Source organism: Heloderma suspectum, chromosome 1 (genome assembly GCF_057233095.1).
Source record: "Heloderma suspectum isolate Gila_16-S chromosome 1, 16-S_ref, whole genome shotgun sequence".
In the NCBI taxonomy this organism is placed as follows: Eukaryota; Metazoa; Chordata; class Lepidosauria; order Squamata; family Helodermatidae; genus Heloderma; species Heloderma suspectum.
This window is the reverse complement of record NC_139458.1, coordinates 133,223,096-133,246,652: the sequence shown is the minus strand read 5'-3', so window position 1 is coordinate 133,246,652 and position 23,557 is coordinate 133,223,096. Positions and strand designations below refer to the sequence as shown.

At 47.6% G+C, this 23,557-nt stretch overlaps 1 protein-coding gene and 1 long non-coding RNA gene across 17 annotated transcripts in view; one reads left to right on the top strand and one right to left on the bottom strand.

Moving 5' to 3' along the window:
- Window positions 1–1,072: 1,072 nt before the first annotated feature.
- The window catches only part of LOC146357909 (secretoglobin family 1D member 2-like), a 48,275-nt gene continuing 25,790 nt past the window's right edge, over window positions 1,073–23,557 (top strand). For 2 of the 15 annotated variants that reach the window (XR_014792327.1, XM_084858362.1), the window contains exon 1: window positions 1,073–1,120. The gene's annotated coding sequence lies outside the window, so the exon portion shown is untranslated. Of the gene's footprint in view, window positions 1,121–5,512; window positions 5,582–12,346; window positions 12,504–17,408; window positions 17,583–18,101; window positions 18,269–21,108; window positions 21,426–23,557 lie in introns of those variants that run through there. The other 13 variants (XR_014792332.1, XR_014792330.1, XR_014792335.1 and 10 more) reach the window with 13 other exon arrangements.
- LOC146357910 (uncharacterized) lies at window positions 1,438–6,191 on the bottom strand. Of its 2 annotated transcripts, none has more exons than XR_014792341.1 (3): window positions 6,085–6,191; window positions 2,752–2,930; window positions 1,438–1,708 (listed from the first exon to the last, which is right to left on the bottom strand). It is a non-coding gene; the product is annotated as an uncharacterized LOC146357910 (long non-coding RNA). The 2 variants fall into 2 exon arrangements; XR_014792342.1 differs by lacking the exon at window positions 6,085–6,191 and adding an exon at window positions 5,597–5,908.

Genomic DNA, 23,557 nt, shown 5'->3' with positions numbered 1-23,557 from the left:
GAGCTGCTTCCTTCATGCTACACCCCTACTGGTCTGCTAAGGGAGTGAGTCTTAAGATGAGTCCCTGCAAGGTTACTGAGCTCAGAGGGAAGAGGGAGGCTTGTGTTAAGGCAGATGATACCACTTAGGCAGCTCAAAAGATCCAGAGCACCTCTCAAAGGTTCTGTGGTGCATGTCCTGAAATGTGCCCCCTTTCTAACAATGTCCATTGAGCCAACAAAACTGTACTGAATCTAATGGAGCGCTACTGCAGACATGGCCTTAATACTAACACAGAACAAACAACCCACGAAAGAAGGAAAAATGCAGGTTTTGCTATTGGTGTGGGCTACAAAGAACAGCATACACAAACATGCAAAACAGCACAGGAACATACTAAGGCAACAAGGGGCACCAAATCGTACTGATATCACTAGAGTTGTGTGCAAATGCCCTCCTGAAGTTCTCCACCCTATATGTAGGCAGAGAAAATGGGGAGATAATTTCACTGAATTTTTCCAGGGGGAGGAGAAATTCTCAGCACTTTCTCACAGGTAGGGCTCACCTTTGGCAGGGCTTGTCCAACAGCTTCTTTCCTTTTTTCATAGGGGTTTGGGGATTTTTTTATGCTGCCAGCGCAAGGGGCAAGAGCATCAACTGTTCTGGCAGGCCGGGTCTCATTTTGCATCCATCACTATGCAAGGGTGAGGGCGGCAGTCTTGCGTCCAGCTCCAGGGAAGAGGTGGAGCTAGTGCTGTGCCAAAATCTCTCCTTCAATTTCCTGAAAGTTTCCTTCTCCCATGAAAGAGGCTTCCATTGTTTTGCCTCACTATCAGAATGTTTTATCATTTATTTTTGAGGTGTTTTTGAACTTACTTAATCACTGCCAGGCAGCCAAGAGTGCTGTGTGTGTGTGTGCTTGTTTTCTTTTCATTACACTTCTCTCCATTGTTCTGCAGCTTCTCAGGCTGCCTCTGCTTCCTGATAGGGAAAAAAAATCCCTATGGGAGCAATTATCTCATGAAGTCTTCCCCTGGGCAATTGAAGCATGGGAACCTGAAGAGGATAAAGGTTGCTGGAGAGATGATTGTACAGTGAAAAAAAATGACACTTGCACACACTCAGCCACCTCCTAAGTAAGGTAAGTGAAAGAAGCTCAATTCCAACTCAAGAGAATTTCTCCAGAATTTTCTTGACTATTTCTTTTTGAAAGCAATTTCTTTTCTAACAGACTGAATGAGAGTGGTTGAAAAAAATGTGGGAGAAATTTTTGGTACAGCACTAGATGTAACCCAATAGAGTGCTGGTCTGGGGATCTCCTTAAAGAAACAAAGGGATCTTAGTCATTTTGATAGTTTCTTATATCCCCACTGGTGGTGGGGGGAGTAAAACATGAATAGAATAGAATGTATTGATCCAGTCAACAGACCTCACAATAAAAGCAAAACACAAAGACCCACTGGTTTGCTGTTTGTTTATTAAGAAAACAGTAAGTGAACTGAAAGAAGCATTTGGACATTCAAAATATTGAAAACAGGATCATTTTTTAAAGAGATAAACCTTGAAGCAAATGATCTGATATATTTCTGCAGGATAAAGATCAGCACAAGGAAATCACATTCACAACCAATAAGCAGCTTAAATGATCATCGTGGATTCTTTAAACCTTAATCAGCAGTGAGCCCTCTGTAGCCAGCAGTCCCTGTGCACACTTTTCCAGGATATTTTTCTGGAAGAGAGATTGCCAATGAATAAGTATGAATTGTACTGTGTTCGTACATATGGAGGCCTGGATAAAACATAACTGTGAATAAATCTGTCATATGTCACGGTGTGAACACTGTGCATAGGTCACGTCTAGATTGGTCTAATCTTAGGGACTGGATGCACTTACGCAATGTCAGCATGTGTGATGTTTCATCCAACACAGCCTGTCTACACTGCCACTCCACACACACACAGTGGTTCATGTAGGTGAATGTGACTTTCCTTCTCAATGTTCATATGCTAAATGGGCTTGTAAAACTGCGCACATCTTGTCACCCTCTGAAATACATTCATATCCTAGTGAAATAAGGGCAGGACAGCTTGTGATCTTACATCAATGTTGGATGTGGTTCTGTCAGAAAACTATTATGCCTGCCATGGTGAAACCATATGGTGTGGATTTTTTTGGTGTGGAATATTCTGGCATGCTGGGAGATCAGGCTCATCGTGTCATGATTCAACCCATATTTTGTAAGCTGAACAAAGGCAGAGGGAGTTCTGGTCCCATCATGTGTCATCTAAATGATAGCTCACTCCTTGCGCCCCACCCCCCAGTGTGTCTGGTGGGAACTTCAGCACATCAGTCAACAAAGTAACAAATGTACACAAAGAAAACTTTATTTTACTTGAATACCAAATCTGGATGATCCTCTGCTGAATGTGTGAACTAACTCCACCGGAAGACATTTTCTTTGAGATAGTGGGAGGAGATAAGGAAGTTCTATCTGTAGTTTTGCTCCATCATAATTTATTCACACACGTATGCCACCACTTTATGATAAAGTCATGAAATGATAAGCAGGCATGTGTGAATAAGTCCTCAGAATTTGGCAGAGGAACAGCGGAAACATATTTTTTTGTGATGTGAGGTGATAGTTCTGTGATGGTTGCTCATTCATACCAGTCCTTCCTTGGTGTGATAAATATGAGTGGGCAAATTCACTCTTAGTTGTCCTCCAACTGGGTAATTGTCCTTCACCCTCCCTCAGCAAAAAGCATACTTACATAGATCTGGAAATTTTCTTCTGAACGTCCAATTGTACATTGCTTCAGGTCAGACATAGCTTGCTTCATACTTAAAGTGGTTGCAAAAGGTGCAGTCACATTCATGAAATGATCATGTGAAGCAGAAAGCCAGTCGGTGAGAACATTGAAGAGAAGAGGGCAAGCATCAGCAGGAGTAGCTGGAATGCAAATGTTTGAACATAAGAACATAAGAAGAGCCCTGCTGGATCAGACCAAGGGTCCAGCATTCTGTTCATATGGTGACCACCCAGCTGTTGACAAGAAACCCACAAGCAGGACATGAGTGCAACAGCACCCTCCCACACATGTTCTCCAGCAACTGGTGGACATAGGCAACATAGCTCTGGAATAAGGGGCCAGCATTTGCACATCCACCTGCATAACTGACTTTTCTGGTGTTGAGATTTTGGACATGAAAACCTGAAGTGTAGTCAGAGAGCCAACAGGCTTTGGTTAAACATCATGTGGAAAAAGTGGTGCCCTCACTGCAGAAGTAATCGAAAATCAAATGGGGAATTATGGACATGAAAGTGCAAACAGAGCACTGCAAGAATAAAGAGAACAGTCAAGAGTAGAAGGACGGAGCCAAAAAAATAAAGAAAAAAAGAATAAATAGGTACCAAACAAAATGTATTACCTATGTATTCTACCAAAAGAAGAATACATAGGTAATTTTTGTGAACTGCCCAGAGAGCTTTGGCTATGGAGTGGTATAGAAATATAATGAATGAATTAAATAAATGAAACCATGCATGCACACAGCCACATGATGCTAGCCACCTATTAGGAGGAAAGGGAGTATAGGCTTCATTGGCCCAAACAGAGACTTATGCTGCCCAAGAAGACAGTGCTGATCATCTGTGCACCCTTGTACATGTGGTCCCATTCCAAGAATAGGAGCTGCATATGAAACCAAAGAGATGGATGTGGGATCCAGAGGGGCATTTATTTAGGCATTTTTGTTTAAGAAGTAATACTTTATCTAATTTTAATTATTCTGTGCAAAGCTATGTTTTGAAAACTTTGATTCTGGAAACTCCATAGAAACCATTAACACAAACTGTAAATAAAAATAGCGCTAGACACACATTAAAAACAACATCCAGTATAAACAGTCTAACAAGACATACTTAAAAGGGGTTCAGTCTCCCAAATTAAAAGCCCTCCTAATTGATGCATCACTTCAGATATTTTGGTCAATGGCCACCTTTCAGAAACAATGGCCATGATCCAACAAAGTTATGCACAGAGACTGAAACAGGAAATTAAGCATGTGCTTAAATAAAATTAATTCTCTCCAGCTGAAGTGAATGGGAAAGGGCAGGCTTGTTTCAAATGTCACTTTGGCTCAATTGCGCCCCTTATGATTCCACTGTGATATCAGGCGAAGAACCTGACACTTCAACACTCACTTGGGCAAGCAGAACTTGGTTGGGCAGATCTTTGGATCTGAACCACAGAGTGTAGCTCATGGCCGTGCTGGCTGGGGATACTGGGAGTTGCAGTCCAACACATCTGGAGGGTACCAGGTTGGGAAAGGCTGGTGTAGCTCATAAAATGAACTCTGTGATATCTTCAGAAAGTTATTCCACACTGATTTGGGCAGCATGGTACCGAAGGCTTAGAAATCTTAGGCATTTAACAGAAAGAGTGCCTAGTAATAAATTGCCGAGTTGTGGAACTCTTTTATATGGAGGTCCTGGGCAGCACCACTTAGGATTAAGCCCAAGGTCACCTCCCCTCTGGTCACTTCCATGACCAACTGTTCTAGGGCACAGTCATTTAGTGCACCAAGAAATGTAACCTCTTTGTCATGGCTGGAACATGCATTCCTCCAGTCAACATGGGGGTAATTGAAGTCATCTATTATTAGCACAATTCTTCTTTTGGATGCCTCCCAGATTTCATTTTCCATTTCAACATCAACGTGAGTATTCTGGTCCGAGGCATGATAGCATGTATCCAGTACTAAATTACTTTTGGACCCTGGTATTGTCACCCATGGCCCTTCTGAGGAGGGGTCTGTCCCTTTTAGGTTTTCTAGTCTGCTTGACATTGTGCCTTCTTTGACGTACAGAGTGACACCACCTCCAGTATGCCTTTTCCTGTCCTTCCTATAGAGTTTATGAGCATCTCTACACCAGCCTAAAATCCCACATTTAAAATGGGCCTTTCTGCTTCTGTTTTAAATGCAGGATCAAAACGGACTCCCTATACACGTGCTTCCTTCCCCCCCACCACTTTCCCCCTCCTTCTCCCCCGTGTCTGAGTCTTCCATATGTTTCATTGGTCTAGCTTATCTTCTTGAGGCTTTTCCTTTTTCATAGCGGGAACTCAAGCAGAACACAAGCGGGGTAATTTGATACCTCGTTATCTCTGATCTCTTTCAAATACAGGTCATTCAGAGCACAATTCTATGCACGTTCAGACAGAAAAACATATCCCAGCATGACTGGCTGGGGTATGCTGGGAGTTGTAGGACTTTTTTCTGTCTAAACATGCATAAAATTGCATCCTTAGTGCTGGGCATGCCCTGGAGGATAACGACATCATTTAAAGGGCCTGCAAACTTTCGTGAGTGAGTAATCTCAATAGGTGGATAAAAGCTCTGTATGAAGAAGGCATTTATATCCAGAGATGTAAGATTTTGCAGGGCCCCCAACCTGGGATTAAGCTCCAACCTGTAAGTTTGTAAAGGGTTACCTTTCTGGGATATATAGCCCCCTTTGTTTTGTCCTAGGTTTTGCTTCCACTGATGACGTATCAGTTTACATAATGATCTGAATGAATTTAAGAAATCAGTACATCAGTAAGTAGCACTTACCTTCTCCTTGCACGGATGCATAACTCGCTTGTCTGCTTAACTTTTTACCTTGATGCTTTGCCACTTAGGCTGAGATGCTTTGTCACAGGGGCTCCTCGTGCTTGGTGAGCGAGGCAAGCGGAACTTACTTGAGCAGTGCTTTGGATCCGAACCATAACGTGTAGCCCAGTCTTCCGCAACCTGGTGCCCTCTAGCAGTGTTGGACTGAAAAATCCCAGAATTCCCAGCCAACATGGCCATAACTGGGTTGTGGAAGGCTGGTGTAGCTCATGAAATGACCTCTGTGCTATCTTCAGAAAGTTATTCCACACTGATTTGAGCAGCGTGGTACCTACAGTTTACAAATGTGAGGTGTTTAATAGAAAGGGTGTCTAGTACTATGCTGCCCACTTGTGGAACCCTTTTATATGGAGGAGTGTACACTTCCCCAAATGGTCCGGTGAGTTCAGGAAGTATCATTTCTCTGAATAATGTGCTAAGCAACTCACCTGAATAGCAGCAAATCACCAGGGTGACTAGCAGAAGGCCAGTGGTCAGCTTCATGGTGGAGGTGGTTGTCTACTGCGTACCAGATGGCAACAGGCAATGGACTTTCTTTGGAAACCACGAACCAAACTTATATATGTGAGGCTGCTGGTTGTGTTCCACCCAATTGAGTCTATGCCAGTTTGCATAAATCCTTGAGAAATGTAATCCAAGCCATGTTTGCCCATGGAGTGGACCCCAAGAGGGGAACATGCAAATATGACTCGGTTCCTCTTTCCATGAGATTGGAGTGGTTCAAAGAATTTAGGCCCACTTGTTCCTGTTAAGCACAAACACAAGATAATGAGAAAAAATGTTGTTCATAAAAAGCAAATCATGTGTTTTCGGCTGAATTGATCCATACACTTCCCTTTTGCTGGCTGGTATCACAGAGACCTGGCTGGGTGAGACTGGGGGAGTAAATCTCTCCCAGTTTTGCTCACCTGGAGTCTTTTTGCTGCAGAAATACACAAATGTTCCCCTGTCCAACCTCCCACAATAAAACAGAAAGTTAATGCATAAGAAACCTGTAGATAGCAAAGAACTCCAATGTTAACATGAGTAAATATTATTGTTAAAATGCTTAATAATTGCTTTTTGCCCAAAAGGGCCTCCAAGGCAATATGAAACCACAAAACTGTTTAATGAAACAGACCAAAACTATCTTTAAAACAATCAGGAAAGCAAATTAATCCCGTCTTAAAACCCATCAAAAGCCAAAGGGAACAGAATAGTTATTGCAGCCTGCCTAAAGCTAGGCAATCATGGGGCCAATATGAGGGAATTCTCTCTTAGGGGGAGAATTCCACAGTTGGGTTGTTGACACAGAAAATGTCCTGTCCCGTGAACCAGCCAACCAAACCTCTCCTATGGTGGGACATTCAAGAGGGCCTTTGAAGAAGATCGTAGGTACAGTCAGGTTGTTGGGCAGGAGGCCGTCTTCCAGATATCTGGGCCCCAAACCATTTAGGGCTTGACAGGTAAGAACCAGCACTTGAATTGGGCCTGGAAACAAATTGGAAGACTGTGCAATATGGATAAGACTGGAGTGACAGGGTCTACAAAGCACGTAGACAAAAGCAATCTGGCTGCCCACATTTTGCACCAGCTGCAGTTTCCAAACACCCTTCAAGGGCAGCCCCACATAGAGTACATTGGGAGATGGTTAACACATTGATCATTGTGGCCAGATCCACCTTTGCCGGGAAGGGGCACAACAACTGGCACAGCAGTCAAAGGCACTCCTGGCCACAGCACCCACCTAAACCTCCAGGAGTAACGCCAGCTCCAGAAGCTGCATCCCTGATCCCTTAGAGGAAGTGGAGCCCCCACTCGGAGCAGGCTGTACCCCGGTCTTGGAACAGGAATACCGAGTCTCATGGTGTATATCCACAATCTGGATATACACCATGATTACTGCAACAGCCACGGTGTGTGTGTGTGTGTGGGGGGGCTGCCCTTGAGGCTGGTCCAGAAACTGGAGCTAGTGCAGAATGCAGCAGCTTGGCTGTTGTCAGGAGCTGCCCCTTTTCAGCATGTAACTCCTTTCCTGAGGGAACTGCACTGGCTGCCTATCCGCTACCGGGCCAGGCTTAAGGTATTAGTACTAGTGTACAAAGCCCTAAACAACTTGGGACCGGGATACCTGAGAGAGTGCCTTCTTCCTTACCAACCTGCCTGGTCAATGAGGTCATTGGAGGGCTTGCTCCTGCTACTTCCACATGGAACTATGGCCCGGTTGGAGTCCACCAGGAAGAGAGCCTTCAGTGTGGTGGCCCCCTCCCTGTGGAACTCCCTGCCTTTGGAGGTCAGGCAGGTGCCAACGTTGTACTGCTTTTGGCGCCTCCTGGAGACGCTGTTATTCTGAGAGGCTTTGCCTGAGTGACCAGCCGCAGTTTATTATGTTCAGAATCTGTTCTTTTAAAATGTTGGAGGGAGCAATCCTATGGCCGCTAGTCAGCGACTAGACGGGCATAGGATATCTGGTTGTCCAGGAACCAACCTCAGAGCCCGTGCTCCGAGGTTGGTTCCCGGAGAACCGCCCCCTCTGCGCTGCCTCGCAAGCAGTGCAGAACAGCTCTGCACCCCATGTTCGGAAGAGGAGTGCACAGCAGCCAAAACGGGGCATTCCGGGGGGCGTTCTGGGGTGGGGGAGGCGGAAATGCCGGTACGATACATCCTACCTGTTGTCCGGCAGCCTCCTCCCCTACTCCGCCTTCCTGCAGCTAGACAGCCGCAGTTGGCTGTCTAGCTGCAAATGCAGGGCAGGAGAAGTGCGGAGGGAACGATCCCCTCTCTGCTTCTCCTGCCGTGCGTTGGATAGGTGGTTGCCTCTGAGTTCGGAGGCAGCCGCCTATCCCCATAGGATTGTGCCCTTAATTGTTTTAATTATGGGACTTTATTCTTTTATCTTGCTGTTCACCGCTCCGCAATTTTTTATGTGGAGTGGTATATAAATATTGTTAATAAATAAATAAATATGCTCAACACCTGTATGCCTGAGTCAAAGAAGAATTTTATTTATATATAGGCTTACAATCTCTAATTGAATAGAGGGAGAAAACAGAGCAAGGGATAGAAGGGAAGGCAGGAGTAAGCAGGGGGGGGGGGAATTTGTGACATCACATGCCATTACATTGTAGGCCAGGTTTGCACAACACGACAACACACCATGGGTAATCATCCATGGTGGGTTGTCCTGACATCCAAACTTGGCATGGTTTCCACATGGCGGCTTATTTTCTGACTTGGATTCCTGCATTGAGCAGGGGGTTGGACTCGATGGTCTTGTAGGCCCCTTCCAACCCTACTATTCTATGATTCTATGATTCCACAAACAAGCCACCCTGAGAACATATGGCTTGTTGTTGGGTTGTTCAGAATGGCTTATTTTCAGGGTGGCTTGTTGTGTCGTCTGAACCCACCAGGGCAACTTCATTGTGGGTTGTCAGGAAAGGCTAGAGAACCACCCAGCAAGAGCGGCGAAAATCCCTGCCACTCCTTGTATTCTCGCTAGTGCCACCACCATCCTCCCTCATCCCTTCTCAGTGTCCTCCACCCTGTGCTCCTAAAAATCGAGAAGAAAGGACACCAGAGAGTGGCCTGAATTCATTCCCAACCTTTAAAAAATGGTCTTGTGCAAGTGCGCATATCCAAATGACACTGTAATGAAATTTGTGTAATTTCCCCCTCTGCTTCATTAGTCTCCCATGCAATGTTCATATATTTACTGATCCCCTTCACTTGTCTGCCTTGAAATTTGCATATCTTTACTGATCCCATCACTGTTCTGTAACTCATATATATATTTCACAGCTGACAATGGAGATCAGTGGAGGGAAGTGACAAGCAGGGAGTGGGGGGAGAGAAAAGCAGCTAGTGGCTGCAGGAGAAGGAGCTTTTTGGGTGGGTGTCATCGGTAGTAGGTAAGCAGCCTTTAAGGAAAAAAAGCTGTTTGTTAGCAAGGCAAGTGCTGAAGCGGAGGATGAGAGTGACAAGGATATTGAAAAGAGGGAGATATCAGTACACTGGTCTAAATAGTTGACAGGCAGTCTTGAGTTCCTGCACAGTTGGGCAACACACGCACACACACGTGTTTTTTAAAACCGTTTGTGAATGCCTTACTGCGTTCATAATGACACAGAAAACTAAGTCCATTTGGTGATCTCATGCAGGGAGTGTTCCCTCAGTTACCAGCTGAGTTACCAGTGAGTTACCAGTGGACCAATTGCAGAAAGGGTGCTGATGTAGGGACAGAGGAAATTAGGAGTTCTGCTGCAAAGGCACCTGGGTTACATGCTGGGCGCTAATGGGAGGACCAAGGGGGAAAACAAGCCATGGAAAGCCACAAAGCACCTAATTGTCTGTCGGGTTAACAAGCGAACAACCAACCCATAGTGGCTTATTATCAAGGTGGCTTAGTGTGACGTGCAAACTCGCCTACTCACTCACATAATCACTGAAGGAAAATAAGCCACCGTGGCTTATTAGCATAATTACCCTTTCTGGGCATGGGTTGTTGTGATGCCAGCACCCGGTGAGGCTTTGCAAACCACCCCGAAATCCAGGGCTTGTTCTAGGGTTGCTGGGAGATTTGTAAATCAGCCCAGCCAGCCACCCCCCACTGGATTCGGGCATCATGACAAGCTGTGCCCAGCAAGGGTGATTATGTTAATTAGGTGGCGCATAACTGGCATGCATGGGGAGGAAAGCCATGGTGGCTTATTTTCTCTCTGATCATGCAACATCCCCACCCTTCCACCCCTTTGTGTCATATTCTGGGCTAAAGCAGGAGCCTCTGGGCTCAGTGCAGCAAGGTTGCACCTAGGAGCACTCCTAGTGAGCCCCGTGCTCCAACAAGCTCTGAACCCAGGCTTTATGGGTCAGTCCAGAAGCCTTATCTCAGATTCCTCCCCTTCCTAAAAAGTGGAAGCCTTAAAGCCAGGGTGGGCAACTTCCAGCCATCCAGGGGCCAATTCCCCCCACCCTGGGACCCACCATGGCCACACACCCACCAAGCCTGAAACTGCCACCACACCATCGCATTTGACACCTCCAAATTTCCCCTTTAGAACAGGCTGTTCTGGGGGCACTCCCCTAGGGCTTCCGGGAGGGCCATTTTGCTTTAAAACAAGGTGTGTGCTCTGTTTACATTAACCTAATTTAAATAGATTAAAACACAATTCAAAACACAGCACTAAAAGAAATAAAAACAGCACCCAACCCCATAAAACCTGCTTCGGCAAAAGACCAGCTTACATGCCAAAGGCTTGCCTGGTTAAAAAAGGCTGGCAGAAGGACACCAGAGAGGGAGCCACTCTACCCTCCCGTGACAGGGAGTTCCAGAGCCTGGGAGAAGCCCCAAAGACAGCTCTTTCTTGCATCCCCACCCAAATGTGCCTCTGAGGGTGGCGGGACTGAGAGAAGGGCACCCTGGAAAACCTGGGCAGGCTCATAGGGGAGAAGGTGGTCTTTGAGGTAGCCCAGTCCCAAGCCATGGAGGGCTTCGCAGGTCATAAGCAGCACTTTGAACTGTGCCTGGAAACAGACCAATAGCCAGTGAAGTGGTTGTAACAAGGGAATCACGTGCTCCATGCAATCGGCCCTGGGCAATTGAAAGGTATAAATTATAAGTGAACAAGCAGAGGCCAAAATTACATCCCCCAGACATCCATCAAATATGGCATCCAAATCAGCATGGATGTGAGTGATTTTACTGACTGATTGACTGATTGATTTAGTTCCCCACCTTTCTACCAAGAAAAATGGCACTCAAGGTGGCTTACTATCGAAAAGAAAACTTGATAAAAAGCATAATAAAACAAATACATTAAAACACAATTAAAACACAACAATAACACCTGGGCCATTTCTTCATTCCAGATGTCAAGCAGAGCTTTGACAGAATTGGCTGCCACCATGACAGGAAAATCCCCAAGCAGGCCTGCCCAGAAGGGGAAGCCAATGGGGCAGTTTGTTTGCCCCAGGCCCCTGCACAGCGGGGAGGCTGCGGGGCTGGCAAGCTTTTTCAAAAAAAATAAAATGCGAGCCATTCACATGAAGCGAGACAAGGAGAGCATTTTTTAAAAAACTAAAAAAAACCCTGAGGATTTAAAAAAAAATCATTTTGTTAAAGGTAAAAATTTCCACTTTAGCATGTGATTATGTTCCTTGAAGCCAGACACTCTATAACTACCCTTTCATCGATTTTCCTAGAACTCAAAGAAGTCCCTGGGTTTTTGTTTTTTTCCTCAAATCTCCCTAATTCCATCTATGTACACAGTTCAGGTTCCAATTTTCACTGTATACAACCATCTGTTATGCGTTCAGTTTCAGTCAATATTAATCTGTTTAAAAAAGTATTCATGGATTGAGCCTATTGAGGATAAAACAATGAACAAGTAAGTTGTTGTTCAGTCGTTCAGTCGTGTCCGACTCTTCATGACCCCATGGACCATAGCACGCCAGGCCTTCCTGTCCTGCGCTCTCTCCCGGAGCGTGCTCAGGTCCATGAACAAGTAAGTACCATCTTGTAACTATTAAAAACAAAAGAAAAACACAAAGGAAAATTACGTTTACCTACTCATTGTTAGTGGTGGATTAGTATAGCAGTATGGAGGCGGGGGGGGGGGATATCCTATAATTTTATTTTAGGAAATGTTGCTGTTAAATATTGTTAAAAAGGCTTTATTTGATTTTTTTGTTTCCGTTTCCGTTTCATGTTAGCACCGCATCTGAATCTGATCCGGCATTGATTCTGAAAACATACCTATGGCAGACTGAGAGCCTTGGGGCCTGGGCCGCTCTGGACCGGTAGGGGCTCCTTATCCACCTCGAGCTTGAGGTGCATTGGCCATCCCCAGTCACTTTTGCTCATTTGTATGTAAGGGCCCCACCTTTTATTTCCAGTTCTTAACTTACAAAATAAAAAGTGAAAGTAAAAAAAATGTGTAAAGGGCCCCCCAAACCCGATTTATTGTGATTGCCTGGGTAGCGAATGAGACCCATCTCCCTGACGTGCCGACACCGTCCTGTTTGCTCCTGTAACAATGACAGCGTTCTACAGTAAGGTCGGAGTGCCCCATAAAACTTTGTCACCAAGTTACTCAGGATGCACCTGATATGGAATCTTAAATTTTAACTAAATCAAAATAGGACATTTAAAACATTTTTTTTCACCAAAATGTCCTTAAAACTTGTCAGTTTGTAAGAGATAAACAACTTATATTTAAACATGAACATACTCGGCCCAAGAACAGAGGGGATGCTGCTCTCCCACCCCACTTTAACATTAGGTCTGAAATATTTTTAATTACCTGTTTGTCAAGGGCTCCTTGGAGGGCTCTCTCAGTCTAATCCAGTAGCCAAGTCCAGACACAGATAAAGGGATTCTTTTCAAAGCTTTATTCTTCTTTTACAACTTAACAACTCTACAGGTAGCAACTAGATCTGAGCAGCACAGTACCTATGCCCTAAGTTGGAACAGTTGGTCCCCATTTGAAAGGGAATTACTGGCAGACCCCTGAACTTAAGGACTAGGGAGAGTCCCTCCCCTTTTCCCTTGGATCCTCGGGGCGCAGCCGTTGTCTGCGCGCCAACCGGGCACTACGCCTCCTTTCTGTGCCCTCCATTTGGCGCCGCTCACTGCGTCGGCGTCGCGCGTCCACCAAGACTGCTTCCCGCGCTCAATCACTCCCTGGACTGCTTTCTAATCTAGGAATGCTGGTGGGAGGAATCTCCGTCAGCTGCAGGCCCTGGGAAAGAGGAGCGCGCTCCTCTCCCAGGAGCAACTGCTCTTCCTCAGAATCAGAACTACTCTGGGATTCTATGGGCTCAGTGTCCACCCTGACATCATCCCCGCTCCCATGAGGCCCCCCCTCATGCTCCTCCCCTGGGGCCCCGGGCTTGTGGGGGTACAGCTGGTGGAAGCGCCTCAGCAGCAACGGAGCATGCACATTTTCTGCGGGTTCCCAGGATCGCTCATCAGGCCCGTACCCCTTCCAGTCCACCAGATATTGCAAGCAGCCACGAGAAAGGCGGGAGTCCAGAATCTCCACGATCTCAAACTCCTCCTCCCCCTCCACCAGCACTGGCGGTGGCGGGGAGCCGACTAAGCGATGAGGGTCACCAGAAACCAGGGGGGACAGCAAGGACCGGTGAAAAACAGGATGAATCTTCATGGAGGGGGGGAGAGCCAGGCGAAAAGCAACAGGGTTAATCTGGGCCGTAACCTGGAAAGGCCCCGTGCGGCAAGGCGCGAGCTTCCTTGCGGGCGAGTGAGAGGGGAGGTATTGGGTGGACAACCAAACCCAGTCCCCCGGTTGCAGAGACGGACCCGGCTGGCGCCGCCGGTCTGCAGAGGCCTTGTAGGCTGTCTTGGCTTGCTCGAGGGAGTCCCGTAAGAGGTGGTGTACCGCTCGCAACTCCGCTAAAAAGTCCTGGGCCGCTGGCACTGAAGAGGGAGCTAGGGTGGACGGGAAGGCCTTGGGGTGGTAACCAAAATTGGCAAAAAATGGAGTTTGGCGGGTGGAAGCATGGCAGGCATTGTTATAAGCAAATTCTGCGAGAGGCAGCAAGGAAAACCAGTCATCTTGCTGGTAATAGACATAAAAGCGCAAATACTGCTCCAGAGTTGCATTGGTGCGCTCGGTCTGACCGTCTGTCTGTGGATGGTGGGCGGAGGAAAGACGGAGCGTCACATGGAGCAACGCCAGTAGCTCCCTCCAGAAATGGGCAGTGAATTGGGCCCCCCTATCGGAAATGAGGCCCTCGGGCCATCTGTGGAGGCGGAAAACATGCGTCACGAACAGCTCCGCCGTCTCCCTGGCTGTGGGCAACCCCGAGCAGGGGATGAAATGGGCCATCTTAGAAAACAAATCCACCACCACCAGAATAGTGGTCTTACCGTGTGAGGGAGGCTAGTCAGTGATGAAGTCAAGGGAGAGCAGTTTCCAAGGTCCTGAGGAGGTAGGCAGGGGGTGAAGCAAGCCTGTGGGCTTGCCTGAGGGGGCCTTCGCCCACTGGTAGGTTGGGCAGGAGGCGACATAGGACTTGACGTCCTGACACACACGAGGCCACCAAAAATCCCTCGTCACTCCATGCAGGGTCTTGGCGACACCAAAATGCCCCGCTGTGGGGGAGTCGTGGCACTGATGGAGGACCCTCTCGCGGAGGGGTTTAGAAGGCACATAGACCCGGTCGGAATGGTAAAGCAGGCCACCTCGCAAAGAAAAGGGGGTAGAGTGGGGGGGGCAGAGGCTAGCCCCAATTCCTCCACCTTTGTGCGAACAAAAGCATCCTGAGCCTGTGCAGAGAGAAGGAGCTCCTCCCAAGAATGAGGCACCGCAGCTGCCGCCAGGCCTTGGGGGGGAAGCCGGTCAGCCTCCTTCTTGTCAAATACATTCCGAAAAACTGCATAGTTCTCTGGGAGGATGACGGTAGCTGAAGGACTGCCAGAAGCAGAGAAGGAGGGGGGGGAAGGGTTAATGCCTGGGCCGGGACTGGCGCCTCCTCCATGAGGCAATGCTCCCGGCAGTAGGGAGATGCAAACTCCACTTGCCGAAGCCCCCAAGAAATCTGAGGGTTGTACTTAGAGAGCCAGGAAAAACCCAGCACGATTGGGTATAAGGGAACCTTGGCTAAGTGAAATTGAATCTGCTCAACGTGGGACTGGGTGCGCAGAGTGAGCGGAACTGTAATACGGGTCACCTCGCCCGAAGAGAGAGGACGCCCATCAATGGTCTGCACTACGAAGGGGGCAGGAAGGGGCAGGGTAGGAATTCTGTGGAAGAGGGCGAAGGTCTCATCCATGAAACTAGTCGTAGCCCCCGAGTCCACTAAAGCTAGGGCCTCCACCCCACCCCGCTGTGAGGAGCGGAGGTGAACATGCAACCGCAGATGGGAGGGTACGGGGGGGTTGGGGAAGGCACCCACCCGGTGGGGAGCTGACCCCCACACTGGAGGCCCCCAACAAGCTTGGGGGGCAGTCTAGTCAAGCCTGGGGATGAGGAGGAGGAGGAGGGGGAAGGAGAGGAGGAGGAGTCAATGGAGCCGTGGATTTAACTCGGCAGGTCTTGGCGAAATGCCCCAGGTTTCCACATCAAAAACATCGGTGCTCAGCTCGCCGGCACTGAAGTTCCTCTGGCGGCAGTGAGGCTCAGGTAGCCCCCAGCTGCATCGGGGTCTCCTCCACCTCCAGCACCGGAGCGGGGGGTGGGGAAGGAGGCAGGAAATGTGGGGGAATGGGAGGACAGAAATCCCTGTCCCCGGCACCCCGCCGGGTCTGCCAGCGCCCCTCCAGCCAACTATCTATCTGAAGGCAGGTCTGGATGAGCTCCTCCAAAGTAGGCGGGCTGGACGTGCATGCCAACTCATCTAAGATCTCGTCATTCAAACCATCCAAAAACTGAGCCACTAGCGCGGCATCATTCCATTGTAAATCCTGCATCAGCAAGCAAAAGGTTGTCGCGTAGCTGGAAACTGAGTTGTTGCCCTGCTGGAGGCGGCGAATCTCCCGAGAAGCCGTCTGCGTGCGCAGGGGGTCACCGAAAAAACGTGCCATGGCTGTCATGAAACCTTGATAGTCCCCGAGCAGGGGGTCATTAGCGAGTAGGAGCCCCAAAGCCCATTTAGCTGCCATGCCTGACAGTAGGTTAATGATGAAACCCACACGAACCTGTTCCGTCTGGAAATCCTCAGGTCTAAGATGCATGTACAGCTCTGATTGGGCCCTGAAAATCTGAAAAAGTCCTTTCTCACCAGAAAACTTATCTGGCAATGCCACCGGGCACTTGCGGCGTGGGGGAATCGGAGGTGGGGGGGATTGAAACGCTGCCTGTAGATTCTGCATGGCAGCCGTCAGTTGAGCCATCTGATCACGGAGTATCTGGTTCTCTTGCGCCAGAGCTTGCAACGCTGGGTCCCCGGCACCCTCCATAAGGCAATCGGAGAAGGGAGAGAGAGAGGCGAGAGAGAAAAAAAAGAGGAACGGGGACCAAGCTGTCAAGGGCTCCTTGGAGGGCTCTCTCAGTCTAATCCAGTAGCCAAGTCCAGACACAGACAAAGGGATTCTTTTCAAAGCTTTATTCTTCTTTTACAACTTAACAACTCTACAGGTAGCAACTAGATCTGAGCAGCACAGTACCTATGCCCTAAGTTGGAACAGCTGGTCCCCATTTGAAAGGGAATTACTGGCAGACCCCTGAATTTAAGGACTAGGGAGAGTCCCTCCCCTTTTCCCTTGGATCCTCGGGGCACAGCCGTTGTCTGCGCGCCAACCGGGCACTATGCCTCCTTTCTGTGCCCTCCATTTGGTGCCGCTCACTGCGTCGGCGTCGCGCGTCCACCAAGACTGCTTCCCGTGCGCGATCACTCCCTGGACTGCTTTCTAATCTAGGAATGCTGGTGGGAGGAATCTCCGTCAGCTGCGGGCCCTGGGAAAGAGGAGCACGTTCCTCTCCCAGGAGCAACTGCTCTTCCTCAGAATCAGAACTACTCTGGGATTCTATGGGCTCAGTGTCCACCCTGACACTGTTGAAGAAAGGTTAAACGTAATAATAATTAGTTCTTAGGTAAAAATATTCTGATAGTTACTTTTTAATTATGTAGGTATTTATATGTATTTTTGGTTTAGTTTTTAGTTTTCCTGACCAGATGACCAGGCACATTAGTTTTTTTTTTCATTCAATATGTTGTATATATGTTGAATTTATTGTATATGTGGTTTATTGGATTTATGGTATTTCAATTATATATATTTTTCAAAATGACTGTAATTTTTGTGTGACAGGCCTCCCCATCCCGAAAATTCCATTGCCTCAGGCCCCTAGATTCCTCTGGGTGGCCCTGTCCCCAAGAGACATATGAAAACCACTTGGACCATCAGCCTCCTGGAGTAGCCCATCTTAATCAGTCCCCCACACCTGCAGAGGCTTTGAGCCCCAGTAAATCTACAGGCCACCAGGTAGTGATCTCTCCATGACAACAGAACTACAGTGAGTTCCTCCACCCCAAGATCACCATCCTACCACCCAACACAAAAAAATGGATTTAAGGTGTGTGCAGCTGAATGAGCGGGGCCAGATACAATTTGGGACAGACCAATGGTTGCCATAGAGACCATGAAGTCCTGAGCCACTCCCGCCTGGGTGGTCTTTGCATATCTGTTGGTCCCCCACCAGAACAAGTTGGGAGGACTCAAGCACCACCCTCAAGCATCCCAATTCTGTCCTGAGCACCCACCTTCAGATACACACACTCAAAACTGGAAAACTGTAACATGGTCCAAGGAACAGAATCACAATAGACCACCACAGTTCTGCCTCCCTGGCCCCCAGTTCTTGCATGCGGTAGCACAGAGAATCCAGGTGGGCAAAGCTGGGAGAGATTTGTTCCCACAGTATGGATCAATTCAACCGAGAACACATGATCTGCATTTCATGGACAACATTTTTTCTTGTTATCTTGTGTTTGTGCTTAACAGGAACAAGTGGGCCTAAATTCTTTCATCCACTCGAATCTCATGGAAAGAGGAACAGAGAGTTATACTTTCATGTTCCCCTCTTGGGGTCCACTTCATGGGCAAACATGGCTGGATTACATTTCTCAAGGATTTATGCAAACTGGCATAGACTCAACCTGGCTGACAATGTAATGACATGTGATGTCACAGACAACCCCCCCCCCCGCTTACTCCTGCCTTCCTCTCTCCCCTTGCTCTGTTTTTCCCCTCTATTCAATTAGAGATTGCAAGCCTATATATAAATAAAGTCCTTCTTTGATTCAGGCATACAGGTGTTGAGCATATTTATTTATGCTTTCCTGACAACCCACAATGAAAGTTGCCCTGGTGGGTTCAGACGACACAACAAGCCACCCTGAAAATAAGCCATTCTGAACAACCCAACAACAAGCCATATGTTCTCAGGGTGGCTTGTTTGTGGTATCATAGAATCATAGAATAGTAGGGTTGGAAGGGGCCTAAAAGACCATCGAGTCCAACCCCCTTCTCAATGCAGGAATCCAAGTCAGAAAATAAGCCGCCATGTGGAAACCATGCCAAGTTTGGATGTCAGGACAACCCACCATGGATGATTACCCATGGTGTGTTGTCGTGTTGTGCAAACCTGGCCTACAATGTAATGGCATGTGATGTCACAAATCCCCCCCCCCTGCTTACTCCTGCCTTCCCTTCTATCCCTTGCTCTGTTTTCTCCCTCTATTCAATTAGAGATTGTAAGCCTATATATAAATAAAATTCTTCTTTGACTCAGGCATACAGGTGTTGAGCATATTTATTTATTTATTAACAATATTTATATACCACTCCACATAAAAAATTGCGGAGCGGTGAACAGCAAGATAAAAGAATAAAGTCCCATAATTAAAACAATTAAGGGCACAATCCTATGGGGATAGGCGGCTGCCTCCGAACTCAGAGGCAACCACCTATCCAACGCACGGCAGGAGAAGCAGAGAGGGGATCGTTCCCTCCGCACTTCTCCTGCCCTGCATTTGCAGCTAGACAGCCAACTGCGGCTGTCTAGCTGCAGGAAGGCGGAGTAGGGGAGGAGGCTGCCGGACAACAGGTAGGATGTATCGTACCGGCATTTCCGCCTCCCTCACCCCAGAACGCCCCCCGGAATGCCCCATTTTGGCTGCTGTGCACTCCTCTTCCGAACATGGGGTGCAGAGTTGTTCTGCACTGCTTGCGAGGCAGCGCAGGGGGGGCGGTTCTCCGGGAACCAACCTCGGAGCACGGGCTCTGAGGTTGGTTCCTGGACAACCAGATATCCTATGCCCGTCTAGTCGCTGACTAGCGGCCATAGGATTGCTCCCTCCAACATTTTAAAAGAACAGATTCTGAACATAATAAACTGCGGCTGGTCACTCAGGCAAAGCCTCTCAGAATAACAGCGTCTCCAGGAGGCGCCAAAAGCAGCACAACGTTGGCGCCTGCCTGACCTCCAAAGGCAGGGAGTTCCACAGGGAGGGGCCCACCACACTGAAGGCTCTCTTTCTGGTGGACTCCAACCGGGCCATAGGTCCATGTGGAAGTAGCAGGAGCAAGCCCTCCAATGACCTCATTGACCAGGCAGGTTGGTAAGGAAGAAGGCACTCTCTCAGGTATCCCGGTCCCAAGTTGTTTAGGGCTTTGTACACTAGTACTAATACCTTAAGCCTGGCCCGGTAGCGGATAGGCAGCCAGTGCAGTTCCCTCAGGAAAGGAGTTACATGCTGAAAAGGGGCAGCTCCTGACAACAGCCAAGCTGCTGCATTCTGCACTAGCTCCAGTTTCTGGACCAGCCTCAAGGGCAGCCCCCCCCCACACACACACACACCGTGGCTGTTGCAGTAATCATGGTGTATATCCAGATTGTGGATATACACCATGAGACTCGGTATTCCTGTTCCAAGACCGGGGTACAGCCTGCTCCGAGTGGGGGCTCCACTTCCTCTAAGGGATCAGGGATGCAGCTTCTGGAGCTGGCGTTACTCCTGGAGGTTTAGGTGGGTGCTGTGGCCAGGAGTGCCTTTGACTGCTGTGCCAGTTGTTGTGCCCCTTCCCGGCAAAGGTGGATCTGGCCACAATGATCAATGTGTTAACCATCTCCCAATGTACTCTATGTGGGGCTGCCCTTGAAGGGTGTTTGGAAACTGCAGCTGGTGCAAAATGTGGGCAGCCAGATTGCTTTTGTCTACGTGCTTTGTAGACCCTGTCACTCCAGTCTTATCCATATTGCACAGTCTTCCAATTTGTTTCCAGGCCCAATTCAAGTGCTGGTTCTTACCTGTCAAGCCCTAAATGGTTTGGGGCCCAGATATCTGGAAGACGGCCTCCTGCCCAACAACCTGACTGTACCTACGATCTTCTTCAGAGGCCCTCTTGAATGTCCCACCACAGGAGAGGTTTGGTTGGCTGGTTCACGGACAGGACATTTTCTGTGTCAACAACCCAACTGTGGAATTCTCCCCCTAAGAGAGTATTCCCTCATATTGGCCCCATGACTGCCTAACTTTAGGCAGGCTGCAGTAACTATTCTGCTCCCTTTGGCTTTTGATGGGTTTTAAGATGGGATTAATTTGCTTTCCTGTTTGTTTTAAAGATAGTTTTGGTCTGTTTCATTAAACAGTTTTGTGGTTTCATACTGCCTTGGAGGCCCTTTCGGGCAAAAAGCAATTATTAAGCATTTTAACAATAATATTTACTCATGTTAACATTGGAGTTCTTTGCTATCTACAGGTTTCTTATGCATTAACTTTCTGTTTTATTGTGGGAGGTTGGACAGGGGAACATTTGTGTATTTCTGCAGCAAAAAGACTCCAGGTGAGCAAAACTGGGAGAGATTTACTCCCCCAGTCTCACCCAGCCAGGTCTCTGTGATACCAGCCAGCAAAAGGGAAGTGTATGGATCAATTCAGCCGAAAACACATGATTTGCTTTTTATGAACAACATTTTTTCTCATTATCTTGTGTTTGTGCTTAACAGGAACAAGTGGGCCTAAATTCTTTGAACCACTCCAATCTCATGGAAAGAGGAACCGAGTCATATTTGCATGTTCCCCTCTTGGGGTCCACTCCATGGGCAAACATGGCTTGGATTACATTTCTCAAGGATTTATGCAAACTGGCATAGACTCAATTGGGTGGAACACAACCAGCAGCCTCACATATATAAGTTTGGTTCGTGGTTTCCAAAGAAAGTCCATTGCCTGTTGCCATCTGGTACGCAGTAGACAACCACCTCCACCATGAAGCTGACCACTGGCCTTCTGCTAGTCACCCTGGTGATTTGCTGCTATTCAGGTGAGTTGCTTAGCACATTATTCAGAGAAATGATACTTCCTGAACTCACCGGACCATTTGGGGAAGTGCACACTCCTCCATATAAAAGGGTTCCACAAGTGGGCAGCATAGTACTAGACACCCTTTCTATTAAACACCTCACATTTGTAAACTGTAGGTACCACGCTGCTCAAATCAGTGTGGAATAACTTTCTGAAGATAGCACAGAGGTCATTTCATGAGCTACACCAGCCTTCCACAACCCAGTTATGGCCATGTTGGCTGGGAATTCTGGGATTTTTCAGTCCAACACTGCTAGAGGGCACCAGGTTGCGGAAGGCTGGGCTACACGTTATGGTTCGGATCCAAAGCACTGCTCAAGTAAGTTCCGCTTGCCTCGCTCACCAAGCACGAGGAGCCCCTGTGACAAAGCATCTCAGCCTAAGTGGCAAAGCATCAAGGTAAAAAGTTAAGCAGACAAGTGAGTTATGCATCTGTGCAAGGAGAAGGTAAGTGCTACTTACTGATGTACTGATTTCTTAAATTCATTCAGATCGTTATGTAAACTGATACGTCATCAGTGGAAGCAAAACCTAGCACAAAACAAAGGGGGCTATATATCCCAGAAAGGGTTTCCCTTTCTGGGATATATAACCCTTTACAAACTTACAGGTTGGAGCTTAGTCCCAGGTTGGGAGCCCTGCAAAATCTTGCATCTCTGGATATAAATGCCTTCTTCACACAGAGCTTTTATCCACCTATTGAGATTGCTCACTCACGAAAGTTTGTGGGCCCTTTAAATGATGTCGTTATCCTCCAGGGCATGCCCAGCACTAAGGACGCAATTCTATGCATGTTTAGACAGAAAAAAGTTCTACAACTCCCAGCATACCCCAGCCAGTCAATATAAAATATAAAAACATTAAAACCACAATATAACAACACAACCAGAATAAAACCAGAGTAAAACCTAGCAGCAATGCAGAGATTTAAAGTACAGATTTTAAACAGCAAAGCTAAAAGTCTAGGAAGCTAAAATGCTAAAATGCCTGGGAAAATAAAAAGGTCTTCAACTGGTGCTGGAAGGAATACCATGGAGGTGCCAGGCGAACCTACATATATCAGTAGCAAGAAACCAGCTTAAGGAGGCAGTTGGACCGCTGCATGAGCCGGCCAGAGTCCCTGTTGCCGCTTGCAAGGAGGGAAGAAGAACCAGAGAAGGAGACCATGCAGGCTTGACAGGCATGAGGGCAGGAGTCACCTACCAACTGTGCTCTCTCCCTTCCTTGCAAGGAGCCCATGAAGGCTTGAGGCAGGCACCAGCAACTCTCTGAACCCTGGGGCTCAGTGAGCGGGGCCCACAGGGGGAGACTGAGGGGAGACCTCTGGGCTTCCCAGACCCAGCACTTGAGACATCCCTAGATGTGATAGAGGTGTACAAAATTATGCATGGCGTGGAGAAAGTGGATAGGAGGTATATTTTCCCCTCTCTCATAATACTAGAACACAGGATCATCTCATGAAACTGATTGTATGCTGGTTGTTGGGAAACCCAAGTAGAGGGTGCTGTTGCACTCATGTCCTCCTTGTCGGTTTCCCGTGGGCAGCTGGTTGGCCACTGTGTGAATGGAATGCTGGACTCAATGGACCCTTGATCTGATGCAACATGGATCTTCTTATGTTCTTGAGTGACTGTTGAAGTATCTGATTCCTTGGCTGATATCACAGGGGAATCATATTGGGCACAATTCAGCCAAAATTAGATTTGATACTTGCCTGCAATTTCCCACTGATTTCAACTGGAGAAAATTAAGCATATGCTTAATTTCCCTATTTCAATCAATGTCCATAACTTTGTTGGATCATGGCATGGCCATTGTTTCTGAAAGGTGGCCATTGAACAAAATGTCTCAAGTGATGTATCAATTAGGAGAGCTTTTAATTTGGGAGACTGAACCCCTTTTAAGTATGTCATGTTCAATTGTTTATACAGGATGTTATTTTTAATGTGTGTTTCTACTATTGTTTTTATTTATTATTGGTTTTATACTTGGATCCCACCTTCATCTCTTTGGTTTGCATATTCAGGGATGCTCTGACCTGGATTCCTGCATTGAGCAGGGGGTTGGACTCGATGGCCTTTTAGGCCCCTT